The sequence below is a fragment of the Pleurodeles waltl genome, chromosome 6 (genome assembly GCF_031143425.1).
Source record: "Pleurodeles waltl isolate 20211129_DDA chromosome 6, aPleWal1.hap1.20221129, whole genome shotgun sequence".
NCBI lineage: Eukaryota > Metazoa > Chordata > Amphibia > Caudata > Salamandridae > Pleurodeles > Pleurodeles waltl.
Genome location: NC_090445.1, coordinates 1,510,935,142 through 1,510,955,129, shown reverse-complemented (window position 1 = coordinate 1,510,955,129; position 19,988 = coordinate 1,510,935,142). Strand labels below are relative to the sequence as shown.

The 19,988-nt window shown below is 41.5% G+C and overlaps 1 long non-coding RNA gene across 1 annotated transcript in view; it reads right to left on the bottom strand.

Moving 5' to 3' along the window:
• Nucleotides 1–5,054: 5,054 nt before the first annotated feature.
• Nucleotides 5,055–19,988, bottom strand: part of LOC138302156 (uncharacterized) — a 38,590-nt gene continuing 23,656 nt past the window's right edge. Inside the window, exon 2 of the long non-coding RNA XR_011205313.1 lies at nucleotides 5,055–5,417. This is a non-coding gene — a long non-coding RNA (uncharacterized lncRNA). The remainder of the gene's footprint in view (nucleotides 5,418–19,988) is intronic.

Here is a 19,988-nt window from a genome sequence, read left to right as displayed (position 1 = left end):
ATGCAGATCGGAAGAGTAATCAACCACCAACCTCATTTTTTACAACAGAACTTCTTACTCAACCAGGGCTGAAATGTTGCCGGCCGCATAAAGAACATTCTGCTGGGCCAGCGGGCGGAATTTTTTTTTCCGCCTGCCGGCCCAGCAGCGTGCATGGCCGGGACACTGACGGCGGCTCCATGCGGCAGGTGCAGCTGCACCTGTCGCGCAGATCACTGCCCGTAAATCCAAGTGCATGGGCAATGCAGGGGCCCCCAGGAGGGGGCCCCGGAGCACCCCTTTTGCCAGCCTTTCCCTGGTGGGGAAACTGTCAGACTGTCTGTCGGAGGCAGCCTGGCAGTGGAGGAGGGCCGCCTATGGGGGCCCTCCATGCGTTCATTATATAGCAGTTTAGCCCGCCATGCCGGTGGCGGTCTTTTCACCCGCTGCCAGCATGGCGGGCTGAACCGCCGGGGTTCATAATGACCCCCTTAGTCACTGAAGGTTTCCCTACAAAACCACTCACCAAAAAATCTTTATAGCACTATCTGTGTACACAAGTAAGTTAACTTCATGACAACGTTATACAAGGACAACAATTTTGAGTACTATGCATTCACCAAATCAAATATCTACTCCATCTTAATTTCTGGGAATGTAGTAAAGTGCAAATTAAGAGCAGCTTACCTGTCAGGGACCTCAGGATAAAACAGAATGCTAATCACCATCCAATCAGATCCTGAATTTTAAACCCTTTTACTTTCAAAGCTTTTCTCAAGTTACCTCGACTCTCAAACTCTTCTTTCCCCATTCAAGGAGAGCATTTATTCTTCAGTAGATCTTCAAAAAAGGAAACAGGGCAGCTCAAACAATCTACTGCACGATCTCAACAACTCAAAGTAGAATCCTTCTTTCAGAGCTGGAACCTTAAGTGGGTGATGTTACCATTCTACCGATCTGTCAGGCGAGATTCAGGAAATGATGCAAGATACTAGGCAGAATTACAATAGACATCCTGGTCCAAGAGACAACAACTAGAAATGAAGCACTGAGCCTGTTAACTGAATCACAACTCGCCTTGGATGGAGTGAACAGAGGGCTGCTTAGACGTAAACTGGCTGCTATGGTCATTCTGAACACTTTACTGAAAGCAGTCCCAGTACTTCACTGGATTACGTGTGTTTGCATTAAAATCAGCAACAGGTAAAGAAATAAAAAAAGGAAACTCCAGTCAATTGTGGGTTAAAATATGGTTGTGTTTATATATACATTTGATATAGGGGATTTACTACATTTCCAAAGGAATTTTCCACCTAAAATGGACCAGTTGCATTTACCCACAATCTAATAGGTGGACGAGACTGTAGTTGAAGATCTAAATCCAACTGGACTCCATCAATCCCTGAGGGAACTAAGCGTGTACAGTTAACAGAGTAACCTAATTGTAAACATAGCTAAAACAAAAATCATGATATCTGGGAAAAATGAGGAATGATATATGGAAAATGTCATCACAATACACAAGCCAAGTGGACTCTCATCAGTATTTAAGAGTCTGGCAAGTCATCAGGGTAGGATCTAAAATTCACCTTAACACACTCAAATTAATAACTGCCTATTAACAATATGAATTTAGACGACATATCCCAGACTACAAAGCCCTATCAATACTCACAGTTTCCTTGGCCAAATTCATTATAACAGTGATCTCAGGTGCTTTATCCTCTAGAAACAACTTGAATAAGAGCCTGGAAAAAATCATACATAAAGGCCTCATGTATATTTTCTCTCTTCCTCCTTCCCCTCCAGCAGCACAACCTCACTTGGAATTTGTTGTTTCTACATAGCTCATAGAATTTAAGTCCAACATACCACCTTCTGCCATCAAGTAAGAAGTGCGCGAGTGCACCCCAAAATCTATCATCTGGGCTGAGGTTAACACTATCCGTTCTGATAAGAAAAGTCAGTGGTTGCAAAAGCTGTGGAACATTTTAACATAGCTCAATATTAAACAAGAATGGCAAAATGATCAAGGGCGACTGGTGTTCATCGGCAAAAGGGGCGTTGCCCTGCCATCCTCGGGGGAGAGGTAGAAACAGGGAAAATAAACACAGAGCAGCTGAAAATAAATTACTGCTCCAAGACACTATGCTTAACTCCAGTGAAATTTGCAGCTGTCCTACTGCGTAAGTGCCAGCCGGGCGAGATTTTCTTTGACCTGCAGGCACAAGCTACAGCAGTAACGTCATAGGAGAGGGAGTGCTAAATTACAATTAAATTGATCCGGTTGCTTTTGGGGCGCATAAATAGTGGCCCAGGAAGGAGTTACAAAACGCCATTCCCTTCAATGACTGGGGTGGGGGCTGGCCGATGAGGACAATGAGTGAGAGGGTGGCAACAATTTGTTGATTATCAGAGAGGGGAGGCTGTAGCCAGGGGGCACAGGGATGCTCTTCCTGCAGTAACACATGTTTAGTACTGCATTTGCTTTCACTTTGAAAAAACATTATGAAGCTGAGAATGACAGAGTGCTCCTCATCTCAACTCTATAGAGACACAAGACAGGGACTAACCAGCTGCTGCTAACAATTGCACTAGTTGACTGAGGTAAGAGTGCAGTTAAGCTTCTGCTTAAGGGGCATGTTAAACCCCCTCCCCCTTTAGCAGCTACAGCGGGGTGGGGTTTGGTGGGAGTCTTCTGTCTGCAGCTCCACAGACAAACTCATAATTAATTTGGGAGGGTGAGTGAGTGAAGGATGGGTGGATGGATAGATGTAAGATGAAATAGTGTATGGATTGATGGGGCAGGAGGGCGAGAGGATGTATCAGTGAAAGGGAGGGTGGATGGATGGATAGATGAAGTGAAAGGATGCATTGATAGATGATGAGAGAAAGGATGGATGGATGTTAGAATGAGTGAAAGGATGAATGGATGAGTGGAAGTGTAAAAGGATGGGTGATTGGATAATGGATGGAGTGAAAATATGGATGGATGAGCAAAAGGGTGGATGAGTGAAAGGATGTATGTAAAGATGAGTAAAACAATGGATGGATGAGTGAAAGGCAGGTTAGATGGATGTCTGGATGAAAGGATGAATGGATGAATAAGTGAAAGGGTGAATGTATGGATGGATGATTAGATGGATAGATGGATGAGTGAGTGAAAGGATAGATGGCTGAGTGAAAGGGTAAATGGAGGGATGTATGGATGTATGGCTGAAGAGTGGAAGGACTGGTGTACGACGAGATGACTGAGTGAAAGGATTGATATATAGATGAGCCAAAGGGAGGAAGATGTATGGATAAAGTGAAAGGATAGATAGATAGATAGATAGATAGATAGATAGATAGATAGATAGATAGATAGATAGATAGATAGATAGATGAAGCGAAATGGCAGACAGGTGAGCAGATGGAAGGATGAGCAAAAGGATGGATGAATGGATGGATGATAGGTGATGGATAAGTGAAAGGATGGATGATTGAGTGGATGGAATGGTTTGATGAATGGGTGTCCTTGGACTTGTGGTGACTCTCCTTTATCGGCTCCACAGATACAATATACCCTCCTTGTTTTGTGGTCTATTATTATTGTATCAAGAGTTAATTATTATTAACTTTTGGTACAAGAAAAATAAAATGCAGACCCATTTCGGGTCCAGCAGCAAACTGAGGCAGCTAGCGATATTGTTTGATTGCTGCCACAGGTGCGTGAGGGTGCCTGCACTATTCCAGCACTGTGAGCAAGTCTTTGTGACTGTGTGTGAGAGGGCGAAAGTGAAGGAGTAAGTCAAAGTGAGTGAGAATGAGTGACAGTAAGGATGAGTAAGCGGGAGAATGAATGTGAATGAGTGAGGGAGAATGACAGTGAGTGTAACTGAATGTTACTGTGTGTGAGACACAGTAAGACTGAGTAATTCATAATAAGTGAGAATGAGGGGGAACTGAGTGAGACTGAGAAGAATTAGTGAGACTGCGTGAATTAGTGAGACAGATTGGAACTGAGTCAGTCAAAGTGAGACAGTAAACTTAGGGGGTTATTCACAAGAGGCCTGCGTCGCCAGATCGTCACTTTTGTAAACACTCCAGTGGCGCAGGCCTCTCAATCATATCTATGAGGAGAAGCAAAGCCACCCTGCATGATATGAGTGAAGCAAGGCTGCACAAAGCACTGCATTGCCTTACTCAATGTCAAGGAGGCATTCCCTGGGCAGTTTGGTGGGTGTTCTGATGCAACACCCAGGGATTTTGTTGCTGCCCCAGATTTACAAAGTCACATAAACCTGGGGCAGGTCCAAAATCTTACGCCTCCCCAGAGCAGGCATAACGAGGAGAAATGTCTTCATTTCTTCTCGTTTTTTCCTCTTTCCATGTGTGCTGCATTTTGCAGCACACATAGAACGAGGGCATGCATCCATGGCTTGTTTTTGTGCTTGAAGGTGTCCCTTCCTGCACAAAAACAATCCCGCCAACAACACAGAATAAGGGTGCCTGGGTTGGCGCTAGGCACCAAATTGTGCACTGGCGCTGGCTGAAAGGACAGGAATGCACTGTATCTCATAGATACGGTGGTTGCTGTCCTTCCTTTTGGCGTAGGACAGCGCAGCAATAAGACTTTTGGTGCTGCGCTATGCCAAATCTTTGTAAATGAGGCTCTTAGTGCAAGAAAGTGTGAGAGAACCTTTCAAGAAGAATCTCGTTGGAATTAGAACCAAGGATTATGCCTACTACTTCTAAAGGTCACCAGCCGCCACTATGGCATTTCAAACAAAGGAGAAGGAGCAAGTTTAACATCATTTTGCAACAACAATGAAAGAATACTTCACTATATAAACAAACTTATTGTAGCTTCTTATGAATGTTTGGAGCCCCAATATTATCTTTGAGCCCAACTAAAGATAGGCATTGAGGATAAGAGTTTCTTATTGCTTCAGAGAGCAGAATTGAGGGCACCCTGGCGCTCTAACACCATCGCCGATATGCATTGTTGACTTTGTGATTATAAAACCAAACTGAGATTTTCCTAGCCTTGGTGTCAGAAAGGCTAGATTTTATTAAAGACAAGGAGGCGAGTATTATGCTTAACTTTTCTCACTTTATTAAACAGCAGCCAAGAACTACAAATCCCAGAATCCCTGGGAAAAGAACTACAAGATACATCACAATGGGGCTAACCAATCACGCCACGAGCCCCATAATAACAATCTTGACTGAGAGCACCAAGCCCTCTTTTCTTGTGAACATCAGTCAACAGAGTAATCCGAAAAGAACCATAATAATCCATACAGAGTCAAAAAGGCAGAGAGGAAGTCCTTGCAGTAGTCCTTAACAAAAGGATAAAAAACTGTAGAACAGGTTAATTCATGTGAAGGTCCCAATCCAGGAGCCGATGAAAGATGGTCAGCCAGACGTTGTGTTGCTGGTTGAAGTTGAGGCAACTGGAAAAAAAGAACAGGGAAGGTTAGATTAGGAGGGATAATACTCACCTCTTTGTCTTTAATAAAATCTAGCTGACACCAAGGCTAGGAAAATCTCAATTTTATTATAAGACAGGAGGCTCGTATTATGCTTGTTCAAAGCAATGAAATAACAGTTTGTAAAGGATGATCAACAGGTTTACAATAGAAGGTTCTAAACGTACTAACGTTTGACCAATCTGCAGATCTGAGGATATCATGAAAACTAGCACCAGACCAAGGTAAGAATACCTCAGGCGCCGCTCCAAAAACATTATGAGAATGTTCTAAACGGGCCTCACGCGTGAAAAAGTGGAAATGAGGACGAGCGAGCTCGGAGCAAAACAATTTGAAGAGAGCGATAAGAAGCGTGCAAAAATATAAATAAACTATAAATATATAAAACTATAATTATAAATATATTAAAACGTAATAATACACATAACTAACAAGTAATAAGCGAATAAATAGAAATATAACTGGCGAGCAGGGTACTTATCTTGACTGCGAGCAGCAAGAAAAGAGGGCTTGGTGCTCTCAGTCATGATTGTTATTATGGGATTCGAAGCGTGATTGGTTAGCCCCATTGTGATGTATTTTGTAGTTCTTTTCCCAGGGATTCTGGTATTTGTAGTTCTTGGCTGCCGTTTAATAAAGTGAGAAAAGTTAAGCATAATACGAGCCTCCTGTCTTGTAATAAAATCTATAGCCCATTTAATCAGCAGCAGCAGCCCTACATTATGCAAAAAAAAGAGGAAACCTCCGTACTGCAACCTACATTTTTTCACATGAATATTCAATCAACCATTTAAGCAATGACAGCCTGTTTTCAAGGCGCAGACGACTTCCTTATTTGTCACTTAGTGACATTTATAGACAGACGAACTTGACTGATCTTACTCACACTAAACATTTTATCTCACCATAATGTTTTTTATTATTGTTATTATTGTTATCATTGAGATTACTTTTAATGTATAATTACTTACTGCAGTTAATGCGCACATATCAGCAATATGCGGTTTAATGTAACTTCAAATGCTTACTGTGCATGCCAGAAATAAATGTGCAATGTTTATAATGTTCAACTCAATAGTAATATCGGGCACTACTCAGCTAGTAGTCCACTACTGGGACAGGACAGCAATCACCCCACCACCTCTCTAGTTAAACCACTCTGTTCCACAGGTGTTAGTCAGTCTTTCCTGCTCAGCTCTTTCTCTTCTTCAGGAAGCTGGGTTGTGTGTTGCTCTTCTAGGCAGCTCCTTGTTGTACTTCTCTTTCCTCAGTGACAGATCCATCTCTCAATTCTCCTCCCAAGCAGATCTGTCCCTGAACTGAGAAGTGGGCTAGCTGGAAAGACAGCAATCTTGGAACGCAAAAATCTCCACAGACCACTGGTGTGTACTGTCTGGCATCTGTCAGCAAGAAATTCCAGGAGCCCTGATCTGGGGTTATCATCCTGTTATCTTATTGGTTGAGGAAACTAGAGTGAATCCTAATGTCCCTCTCTGTTATGCGTTACGTTTCTTTGAAGGGGAGTGGGTTTCACTACATAACAGCTATTCAGCCACTTGCACCTGTCTGTAGATTTGGCACGCAGTAGGTTGGAACCAACTGTGCCCTTGCAGGATCTTCCAAAACGATGGCACAAAAGAAGTCTACTTTCCCTTCCTTAACTAATAAACAAAGACTGCACACATCTCTTGGTAAGAGGAGAGCAGAAGGGGGAGAGGCTGTTACATTTCAAAGGGGCGTCTGTCTGCTTCCAATGCACAGGAGTGTTCTCCTTTTAAAAAGACTCTAAGAATGTTCCAAAAGCTACCTATAATTCACATCTCTACCTGATAGACTCTCTACTTCCCAATTTTGTGAATATCTCTTGCACAGAAGATTCCAAATGGATTCCGTTGTCCCCACAGTCACAAACACCCCACGCTCACTATGCCACACAATGAGAGAACAAGCTTACATGGGCCGCCCATGAAGGAAGCAAGGACCTGTAGGTGAAAGGGAATCAGAGAAAGTGTTTTAATAGCAGAGACCAGGAGGTCGCTCTCTGCATGCAGATGTCAACGAAAGAAACCTCCACTTGCAGAGGACATTCTCATCCCAACAGAGTGATAAAGATGAAGTGCACATGTAACAATGATTAGGCTGCTGTACGAGGAGCTGTAGGGAACGCTGCCTGGAAACCAGGGGACCATCTTCGTCGATGGTTGTGGAATCTCGGCCCATCTTTACATGTCTGATCAGCAGGCGGGGGCATGGTTGACAAGAACTGGGAGAAGGGCGAGGCGGGGAGTTAATTTACTTTATGCTATAGGTTTTTGTGTAGAGCAGTCTGTAATTAGTAAAGTATTTGCATTTGTATTTTTTATTTTAGTATTTATAAAGCGCATTTCGGCCAATGCATCGAAGCGCTGAAAATAGGAAGAGCAAGTGTCATAGAAATGAGAGAGCAACGAGAGAGAGAAAGCAGCTACTGAGGAAAAAGCCAAGTTTTGACCTCCCTCCTGAAGGTCATAAAATGTTGTTCCTTTCTAATAAACAGGGGGAGCGAGTTCCAATACTTAGCAGCCGCTACAGTGAATGCTTTATCCCCTCATCTAGCCTTACGAGTTCAGGGAACATAGACCAGGTGGGCTCCTAATGATCTAAGTTGACGGCACGGCGTGTACCATCGTAGTCTTGAGGACAAATATTCAGCTCCACATCTATGTAAAGACTTATAGGTCAGACAAAGTTTTAAAAGTAATGCACTTTGTGATGGGTCAGTGGGTTTCTGAGGTGTTGAATATGTCACTCCAGTGTCCCCCTCACAAAGAGGATTCTGAAAGCTCCAGTGCTAATATGTTTATAGTGTGCCGGTGCATTCAGGACTATGTGGTGTGATTTGTTTAGTATAAGGCTGATCTATGACGAGAGACGTATAGCATTAACTAACATCCTGCTTGTTAGTTTAAATGCAGTTTCAAATAACTGAGCTGTGTGTGCATGATACTGGCATCTAAGAAAAATGGTCAGAAGGTGTTAAGGATTTGCTTGTGCAACTCTTATGTCAGAAATATTTCTAGTACCCAGAGATGAAAGATATTCATGGCATCGTATTGCTATCTAAATTAGTTGTATGTAATTATTGCCGTAAATAGTAGAGCTGTGGTGAATGTATGCGAGCAATTCCATCATATGTCTTCTTTTAAGCTCATTATAACGGATAGGTCATCTTAGCCAAGTCTATAGTATACCTATGTTTGTTTGTATGAAGTATTTTCTTTAATGCATTTTGTTGGATATTTTTGTGATGTGTATTGGTTAGTTCTGTTTCAAGCAGTTTGATAGCCAGTTATAAAGCATATCTGAGCTGTGTTGAAGGTATGCAACATACTTTTTATATGTTTTTCTGTTGGATATCTTTGCATGATACATGTTCTTGACAAGCACTGCTGGGGACATGATATGCAGCTAAGATACCTTTCATTTTACAATAATTAAAAATGTAATAAATACAATTAATTAGCTATAAATGATGCAGGATGGCGTATTATTCTGTGAGAATAAACTGATGCCCACGTCATGTCATGCGATACCTTCGTCAAAACTTTATACATCCCAAGACTCCCTTTATGCCCGAGGTGAGAAAGGGGAGATGATACTGAGAGACCAGGGGAGAAAAAAGGAAATGAATAAAAAAGAGAAAACCAGAAGGACGGAGAGATTGTAAATAAAATTATGTCCCCCTAGCAACTTGCCTCTGTGTTTTTGTTACTGGTCAGAAAAACATTTTAAAAATATAGATGAATACAATACAATTACATTTGCTTGACTTATCAACCTTCAACGCCATTGGCCATCCTACACTTCTGTCTAGGCTTGCAGATGCATGCATTTCCAAACTCATTCTTAAACACTTCTATTCTTTTTTGGAAGATCAGTGACAAATGGTAGCTCTACCCCCTCCCCCCACTTCGGGCACCCTTTAAAATACTCATTTGTGTTGTCCCCAGGGATCTGTCTTGTGACTAACTGTCCTTGATCCATTCACTCCATCATATGGGGACACAATTTTATATATATGCCAATGACACCCAACTTTTTTAAATTTTAGTCAGTCCTGCAGATCCTCATGGTGTTGCCCACAGAGCTATGGCACTCTAAAAACTAAATGCTTCCAAAACTAAACCCCTTTTCTCTCTGCGAAAAGCCTCAGCTTTCCATTCTCTTATTTGGCCCCCATCATGACACCCTTGCCCCACTCCTGCAGAATCAGTCCGAAATGCGTCCTCTATATTGATACCAACTTATCTCTAAAGCTGCAGGTGGCCAAAGAAGCTAAAACATGCTCTTGGCAGTTAAAAAGCTTAAAGTCACCCGTACCATTTACTGGGAGTCACCTCCATATGATAGTGGCTAAGGTTCTAATTTGATCTTCAAAACAAAATATTTTTGCATCTAATTCAATCTAATCTGGGCTGTGAAAATGCTCAGTAACTAGCCTTACCTGAATACCTTGTGCACCAACCACAACTGGTGCAAAATGCTGCACCTGCCCGGTCTTTCACTTGTCCAAATACTCTCGTATCCCTCCAATAGTGAAACAGCTCCACTGATTACCAATTAGAAGTGGGATTATAATTAAAGCTAATGTAACAATGCACAGAGATGATTATCAGAGATCTCCAGGTTTTCTAACCAAGAAACTTCAAATGCCATAATTCTAATCATACTCATTGCTTCACTCAGCAGCATCTATTACCTGTAGTTAGAACTTGCAAGATCTCCTATGGAGACAGAGCTTTCTTAGCTACTGCTGCAAAAAAGTGGAATTATTTTCCGATTTGCAGCAAATTAAATCTACAATTTAGAAAACTTCTGTTTTAGACACATTTTAAACAAATGTTATTAAGGTTTAATAAAACAATAATCTATTGTTAGTAATTAGAGCTGCGGTCGACTCAGTCCAAGCAGTCAATGGAATCTTCATGAATATCCGCTCTAAAATCTTCAAGAATCGTGTCCCAGAATCTCGCATGTTCTAGGGGAAGCCTTCCCCGGTGGGCTTCCCAGACCAGAGTTGCACCCTCCCATGGTAACCACTTCAGTACATCGGTTCACCAACCTTTAATTTGAGGACACTCTGTGCTTTTCCACATTATAGTGATCCTGTGCTTGGCCAACACTAAGGCCAGGTCGAGAAAGTGGTTGGAGATCTAATACTTGATGGAGCGGGGGTAAATACCCAAGAGACAGAATCGGGGTGAAGGAGTGAAGGAACGGTCAGTGGCGTTGGCCAATAATCACACCACTGTGGACCAGTAAAAGGCAAGGTTGGGGCAGCCCCATAATATATGTAAAAGGACCCCTGAGGAGGCGTGGTAGTGCAGGCAGATGGGAGGGGTCAGGGAGAAGTATCCACTATTTTTTAAGAGGGTGAGGTTTGCTCTATGAAGAACACAATAATGTGTTAAGTTAAAACAAGCATTTTGGGAAATTTATGGGGCCATTGTTCACATCAGTGTCCAGTCCCCGTCTAAAATAGCTGTCCCTATGTCTCCTTCCCACTTATCCAGCATTACTGCCAGGATGGCACAGGTATAGTCTCTTAGTGTACATACCGGCCTGAAACCAGATGACTAGTAATGGACGTGTCGCAGATAAAACGACAACCGAGGAGCAACTTGAGTTCCACGCCGCAGCTACCCCAGATTGTCCATATGGCGGCTGTCAGATCACTGACATATAATTGTTTATGCAAATCATTTAGCAATAAACTTATAGGCAACTAATAATATTTCCTACATCAGCATTTCTAACTTACCACTCAACAGCAACTGACTGAGGCTCTGCAACTACTCAAGACATCGAAGCCTTAGGAAAATCCCCAAAGATGGAATATTATTTGATGTCATACGTAGAACTGCTACTCTAGTTAAAAACTAGATGAGATTGTAGTTAGCAAGTTAACAATGAAGGAAGTAAGTTATGAATTTTCATCCCATATACCCTGCAGGTTCTCGATGTTCATTTTCCCAGCTCTTCTTTGGAAGTACACTCCCATTCAAGTACTTAGTTTGTTCAGTAAAGTTTGCTACAACTATGTCTGTTGCCTAACATTCCAGACCCTTTCTTCCCAGACACATGAGTGACTTGAAAACTTTTACTGTGAAGCGACCATGACCTGCAATTTTCCCTAGCTACTTTGTGCTCAATCACAATACGCCTTAGACCACAGATTTGAACAGATCCAAGGCTCAGCACACATAACGTATGTTTCATTAAATGAGTCAGTTATTACTGCCTATCAGTTTTTATATCTAATTGCCAATTTTAAATTCAACCAGCACTTAGATCACCAACTGAAAAATGTTGCTCAGTAAGTTGACCATTCATGTAGTTCCCTATCAGAGAACAAGTAGTAGTAGTAGTAGTAATAAACTTTATTCGACTTTCAGCAAGTCATAAAAGTATAAAATTTAACACATCTAAATATAATAGCACAATAAATAAAGTAAAATAGTAAGAGAATAAATAACAAAGATAAAATCCATATCATTAAATTTCCCAATAACAAATATTTAAATAAGCTAATTAAAATTACACCACTACCCCCATAGACTTTCTTACAGTTAATACAGAACATAGAAAGTCAGCCAGAATTCCACACATCTCAAAAGAAGATAAAACCTGAAGGCTAACATACGCAGTACAACACTGGCGCAAGTTCATTGATCTCAAAAGGGGCACTAATAAGCGCTTTCTCTGCTTAGCATGAAGTTTGCTGAATACGACCACATGGATCGTAGTTTGAAATGCCTTTGTGTCACAGGGGCATACCCTTAAGATGGTACTCCAGTCAGTCATAAATGGGAAAGTTACTAAGCGGTGAAAGGTATCTAACCTTAGTCTTGTAAGAACGAAGCGGTGTCGATGGTTTACCACATTTACCAAGTAGGGCTGCATGCCCTCCGCAGACAAAATTAGTTGGTTAGACATAACGCTGGACTTTTTTGATTCTGCCTCCCATCGCAATTCTTCTAGATACTTTAATGTCAAGGCCCTCAATTCCTTCCTGGTGATTTTTCCCAGCGAAACTGGGTTTGTGTAATACTCTTTACTACCCATATTTTCGAAGAAGGTCATAATATATCGCAACCAGGGGACCCTCAATGAGTATGTTGACGCCATGCAATCAGACAAAATGTCCTTATTTAGTCCAGTGTACTTAGAAGTCCAGATTTTATGCCATAACAGTAATGGCTGGATCTTTATCAAATCAGCTAAAAAGGAGACCCCCAACTCCGACTGACTAATATACGATGATGTACCATTTGGCACCATTAACAGGTATCTGAAAAAATCATTTCCCACCGTCTGGATCGGATTACAATTAATATACCCCCAAATTCCTGACCCATACATAGCAGCCGGGATACACTTGGCTCTGTAGATTTTTTTTAATCATATTCGGCGGGGTAATCCCCCCGAGCCTTTTTGAAAAAATCCTCAGAGCCGCCGTTGTCTTGATGATCTGATCTCTTTTCGTTTTCATACAATGTGTCCAAGAACCCTGTTTGTCAAACATTATGCCCAGATATGAGAATGTTCGAGCTATTTCGACCCTCCCGTCCTGGATGATGGTATTATAAGTCTTACCGTATTTCCTACCGCAGTTCATAATAAACGTTTTAGAACGATTAACGGTGAGTCCCAAGTCTGTCATAAAAGTAATACAAGTGGTTAAAAGTTTTTGAAGAGCTAGTGGTGTCCTGGCCATAAGTACTGCGTCATCTGCATAGAGTAATGCCGGGACAGCACGATTACCTATTTGGGGTAGGTCTTTACATTTGCTTGTCAGTTCACTTTCTAGATTGTTTATGTGCATTGGAAACAGGAATGGAGCGAGAACACTCCTCTATGTATGCCGAAAGGCCTAGTGCATTCCCCTCTTAACCCATACCTTACTCTTGCTCTACACCCTGTATACATGTCCCGTATGAATTGAATTATTGTTGGTTCTACCCCCGTGCTACTTAAAATGTCCCATAGCTTCTCATGTAGTACACAGTCAAATGCTGATGATAAATCTATAAAGGCCAAATACAAATTACCTTCTCTAATCCTTGTATACTTTCCAATAATGATGCTTAAATTCAGACTCTGCTCCACCGTACCTATTCCTGTGCAGAAGCCATACTGTACTGGAGATAAAACACCCTTTTCTTCCGCCCATGTTTGCAGTCTGTTCAAAATAATTCTCCCTGCTAGTTTAGCTGATGTGTCAAGTAGGGAGATTGGCCTGTAACAGGCTGGATTGAGGCAATCACCTTTTTTATATATAGGGACAATATTAGAATCTTGCCACGATGATGGGGGTCCATGAATACAAATGGCCCTCAATGTATGCGTCAGTAAGGGACCCCATAACTGTATATTGGCCTTATATAAATCTATTGGAACGCCATCAGGACCCGGCTCTTTCCCTGCTTTGCTTGAGTTTATGGCTTCCACTACCTCCTCTAAGCTGAACTGAGGGGTTATGATCAGACGTGGGCCTTTCTGGGGGCCTGGGCCCTTTGCGGAATCTGTGGAATTTATATCACTGGCCTGCAAATATATCTTTGAAAAATATACAATCCAGTCCTCTTCCGAGATTGAAATTTCCATCCTAGGGGTATCTCTATCCCCTAGCACAGGAGAGTTTATTGTTTTGCAGAAGAGAATATTATCCTTCATACAGCTTGCTTTGTGTAATGTTTCCCACAAGGTTCCTTTCAAGCTGGATTTCCTTTTTTTCATGGCTGTCTTATATTCCTGTCTGCACATACGTATTTCAGTCAGGCATCTTTTTGGGGCACTTAAAGCCTTTTTTAGTCTCTTGTGTGCTTTTGTACAATTATGGTCAAACCAGCCCGTTTCCCTTTTCTGTCCCACCTTTCCTCTTCTAATAGTAAGAGCTTCTTTTACGGCTTGCGTAATCTGTGTAAAAGCACTTAAGCATCTTCCTGGATCTAGATTCTCACTGAGACAATCTGCAAAGGCTTGATAGCGATTGCGAATTAACTGCTTCAGTAGAATCTTTGGATCTGTCTGAGACCATTGAAGTGTGTATCCATTGCGCAAAGCTAGTTCAATGTCATTTACCAGCGTGGCCCTATCAGCTTTAGCCGATATAAAAGAAGTTAGTGAGAAGTTCAGGCTCTGAGGAAAGTGATCACTAATTGCAATGTCATGAAGAATATAATTGGTAAGATAATGTACGAAGTGGTTTGACATTAAGACATAATCAATCACAGTATTAGCACCTTTTCCATTGTAAGTTGGTTTAAACTGTGGTTCTTCAGAGTATAATTTGTTTACAAAAGACAAGTTGTAATTTTGAGCCATTAAATTCATTGCATCTCCTTGGGTATTATGTGAGAAATGAAGTCTTAAACCAGTACCTTCAGGATCCCAGCCACAAACCTTTTCCGAGATTTCTTTACAAGGATGGACATTGAAGTCACCACCCCAAATAATAAAGGTCTCACGTCTATTGTTTGCGCATATTTTTTTTAGATCCTCTCCCATCACCATTAGAGTATTAGAAAATTCTCCTGGTAGTACATTATTATAAAAGTTAATGATTACTAAATGAGTCTTACAATCCAAGTTACTCTCTATCATTTGATAATGCAAACTCGTAGTTTGCATCTCTAAATTCTGTAACCGTAACTTATTGGAGATACATGTACATAGGCCTCCTTTTGGCCTGCCATGTCTGGTCTGTACGGCTGGTGTATGGAATGTTTTATAACCGTTTATATGGACAGGATTTAGTAACCAGGTCTCTTGGAGTCATATACATGAAAAAGCTTCTATAAAATTCACCCAAAGCTCATTACTGATCTTGTTAGTTAGGCCTGCAATATTCCAATAAAGTAAAGCTATTTCCGCTTTCTGTTGAGGTTGACAATACGGGTCATTTACACTTCGAAGGGGTATGCCTACATCTATTAAATGAATTACATTTGAAGGGGGGTTTCTCTGATTTAACTGGGTTCCTATTGTATTTCTTGCAGGTGCCACTTTATAGGGTATATCTTCCTTAGTCATGCCAGGCCCTTCTGGATGTACTTCCTGGACCATTTCGTGGGAAATGTCATTCTTCTTCATACTGAGTCAATCTAGATCTTCTAAAGTTGTAAGAGGATAGAATCTATTACGAGAAGGGATAGGGTCTGATCTGGTTAAAGATGTTCTACTTACTGGTTGTGGATTCTTAAAATTATACCCCACAGGTCTTTGATAGAAAAATCCCAGAGGTAATAACGAGATTCCTTGAGGTGTGGCTTGCCTTGCTCCTAGTTTGCGGATGATTCTATCCACTAAGTCTGGAGATCTAAATGAAAGAACCACACAATCTCCTTCCAGTGCTTTCTTACTACTTCCTATCCACTTAACTCTTCTGACCATTTTTATATCATCAAAAAGGCCCCCCACCATTCCGAAGCCCAAACGTGTTCCAATCCAGTTAAGAGCCTTATTCCTCAAAGCCGACCATGATTCCCGCTGTTGATCATCTACAAATGGAACGTTAGCCAGGACCACTACATACGGAGTTGCCTCCGGGGGGAGATGTAAAAGGTCACTTGGAGAGTGTATAAGCTTCGAAGATCTTGTTCTACTAAATTGACTCCCTCCTAAATTTAAGTGGGGCTGGGTTATCGCCGACCTGGTTAAAATATCGTTTGCTGACTTTAATGATCTAGCATTTGGTTCTAATGCAAGTGTTTGTAGTTTAGTCAAAGGCATTGAAGTCAGATGTAATTGATTAGGATTTAATACTGATGGTGGTGGTTGTAGATTTATCAAGGGCTTTACATTCGAATATAGATCATTTGTCCTGTCTTGCGTGGCAGGTTGAGTATTACTCTCATAGTTTGGAATCAACAGTGGTGTACTGGAATCTTTTTTCGCATAATATATGTCTTCCGGTTGTAGAGACTTTATGATTCCTAAACCTGCCTCAAGGTTACTCTCCACCACTTGTAAGTGCTCTGACATAGAATCCAGTGTGGCCCCAATAGATGATTTCAGAGTATTTACTAATTCATGAAGATTTATGAGAAGAGATCGAGTCGTGTCTCCTAAGATACTTGAAGATTTCTTTCGGGGTAAGGGCCAGATGTAGCAAGGTCAGAATTTGCGATTCTGAAATTGGGAGTCGTTGCGACTCGCAATTTCAGAATCGCAAATCCTGATGCAGAACGGTGTCTCAGACACCGTCTGTGACTCGCTATGGGGTAGCAAAGACCCACCTCATAAATATTAATGAGGTGGGTCGCATTTTGCGACCCCATACCGAGTCCCTGCACTGACAGGGATGGTGGCCTGCTGAAGTCCATGTCTGTGACTGCTTTTTCAATAAAGCAGTTTTTTTTATTTATTTTGAAGCCCGTTTTCCTTAAAGGAAAACGAGTTGCAAAATAAAAACAATAACAAAACCATTTGGTTTTGTTTTTTCAGAGTAGGCAGTGGTCCATTGGACCACTGCCTGCTCTGAAAAAACCTTTTGGGCAACATTCACAAAGGGGAAGGGGTCCCATAGGGACCCCTTCCCTTTTGCGAATGAGTTACCACCAGTGTCACACTGGTGGTAACTTCGAATTGCTTTGCGACCGCATTCGCGGTCACAAAGCAATTCTGCATTGCGATGCGAGTCGCAAATAGGAAGGGAACACCCCTTCCTATTTGCGAGTCGCATTCACAATTTGCGAGTCGGTAACCCAACCGTGAATATTTTCTTCAATCTCAGAATAATATTAATGTGCTTTTACATTGCCATCCTTACTGAAGTCATGACATTTCAAATCCCTGTAAATAAAAGATGCTTCTGAAATAAAGAAGTTGGTTGGTAACAGCAACAGGTTAATTGATGATTTAAGATATCTCTTGGCAAGCAGCTTCCTGTCCAGAATCGTCAAAGTAACTGACACGCTTTCAGCCCAGATGGCTTTACAAGCTGACATCACAACAATCTGCCTGATAAAAGGATATGCTAAAATGTACACCCCCTGTTAACACATATTGCACAATCTTTACACCATATTTACACATTTACACAATCCCGATTAGAAAAACAAATAGCAAAGTGTAGTGGGCGGATGAAGGTACAGTTTATCTTGAATTCTTGTAAACGCCCATAAACTTCTGAGTTTGTTGGCATACACGTTCATTTCAGACCCTTTCTCACCCTGGAAATGGAGTAACTCCTCTTTAACCCCCGATTTGGAGAGGGTGTAAGGCGAAGGAGTTTCTCATCAGGAAAATGTTGTCAATGTGGAGAAAAAATAAAGAGAAGGAAGAAAGTGCAGAAGCACATAGGTCTGCATTTCTCCTGTGCCGAGCTGAACACTATGTCCAATTAGGTACAGTTGAAATAGGAGCCAGGGGAGCATGACATCCCCAGACACCTTTATATTTCATCAGGCGGCGGTAGGATGCAGTGGGCTATTATCTATAAACAATAGTATTGTCACCCACAATGTAATAATATTTGCCTCTTTAAGGGAAAAGGCGATAGTCAAGAGTAAACAATGCCAAGGTTCGAATACTACAAGAATATTACCACTTAGCTAACACTTGTAAAAGAAGTAAATGAGAGATGAAAGAGAGAATAAAAGTGTGTATGTTGATCAGTGTGTAGGAGTTTGTATGTTTGTTGCGTAGCTGATTGACATTCATTTGAACAGGTTTCTCTGCTGTGTGCAATTTGTAGAGGCATCTGGCAGCAAAGACATTATTGATCAGTTCATTTTACGATCTTGATGTGTTGTTGGATGTTGTACAGAAGATAGAGTACACACTGCCATACATCATAAGGATATTTGTGTCACCAATAAGTTCTGTGACCATATAGAAGCATGAGGATGCATGCCCAGTGTCTTTATAAAGTTATAGATTTTCAAGGTGTTTTGCAGTAACTTTTTAATGTATCATTTCAGGGTATTTTATTCCTTATAATATGTGCCCCCTCCTCACTCCTTCCATAGCTGACAGATAATAGGGTGTCATGTTTGGCACTTTCAGCCAGTCCTTGCTGTATAGACAAGGGTGCGTGTTGGAGGCTTTAGGCCTGATTTCGAATGTTAAAATCTAAACTATTAGTCTCACAAAGCAAGATTTTGTAAGCTCAGCAAGTTGCAATGTATAGATGACTTATGTTTTTTTTCTATTTGTTTCAATTGGTTACCAAAGTTCATAAATGACTGAAAGTGTCACACATGATACGGAGCCAGTCGGAAGTTATTGTTGAACTTCAATGTCCAAGCAACACGCGTTTGCATTGCCCAAACCAGAACACAACTTCATTCCAAAGTAGCAATTCAACATTTTAAACATAACGTTTTCATCGAGCTCTCCACCCTGAAAACCCCAAACTTATTTTTAGGAGTAATAAAAATAACTTATTGATTTCTTCACATAGCACCTCTGACTTTACTAAGCTCTGTATATACCAAGTGTCACTACTACACACTTTAATGTAATGGAACTGTTCACTCTGTATACAACCTTTTTCTTTTGTCAGTGAAAGAGTTTGAGAGAGTAGTTTGTATTAGTTCTGGGCCAATCAGAGATTACTGGCTTCCAAGTGTGACAAACTGAGTCATTTACCGCTAGTGTCATGAGACCACCGTACATTGTGACTTCAAACTGTATTACCCAGTACGGCCTTTCAGAATGCAACTACCAGTATAGCAAGGCATAGCAGCCAGTGCTTAATTTGTGCCTGTTGTTTCCGGTGCTGAGCACCGGCACTTATTTTTGAGGGCCGGGGCTCATTCTTCTGCCTCAAATGTTTGCTGCGAGCAAAAGACACATTTGGGAAAGACGGAGAAAAGGACAAACGAGAAAGCGTCACAAAGGGAGAAAGTAGAAAGCTGAAAGAGTGAGCTGAAGAGGCGTGGAGGGGCTTTGATAGATCGAAGAGACCCGAGATGGCTTCAGGATTAGGCCGCCTCAGTATTCCGTGTTCCCACATTTAATTGTAGCAGCCGCGTGTTTAAGATGAGGGCTTTGGGCACCGGCACGTTTTTATTTACAAATTAAGCACTGATAGCAGCTCATGTCTTACTCAACGAGCTTATATTGGCGGGACACACAAAACAATTAAAACACAATAATGTTTCTTTCTAAGACTGGGACACAGGACAAATGGAGTTTACTGCTTAATTAGAACTGGTGGTTTCCTGTAAGGCGCACCTTGAGGGCCGGCACTTATTTTTCTGCATCGGGCATTTACTGCGAGCAAAAGACACAAATGGGAAAGACTGAGGAAGAGAAAAACGAAAAAGTCTCACAAAAAGAGACAGCAGAAAGCTGCAAGAGTGAACTGAAGGTGCAGGGAGTGGCTGTAAATGGATTAAAGACCCCAGAAATGGCTTCATGATTATGCTGCCTCAGTATTCTGTGTTCACACATTTAATTGCAGCAGCCCCATGTTTCAGAGGAGAGCTTTGGGCATCGGTGTATATTTATTTTGCAAATTAAGCACTGTGCAACAATTGCGACACC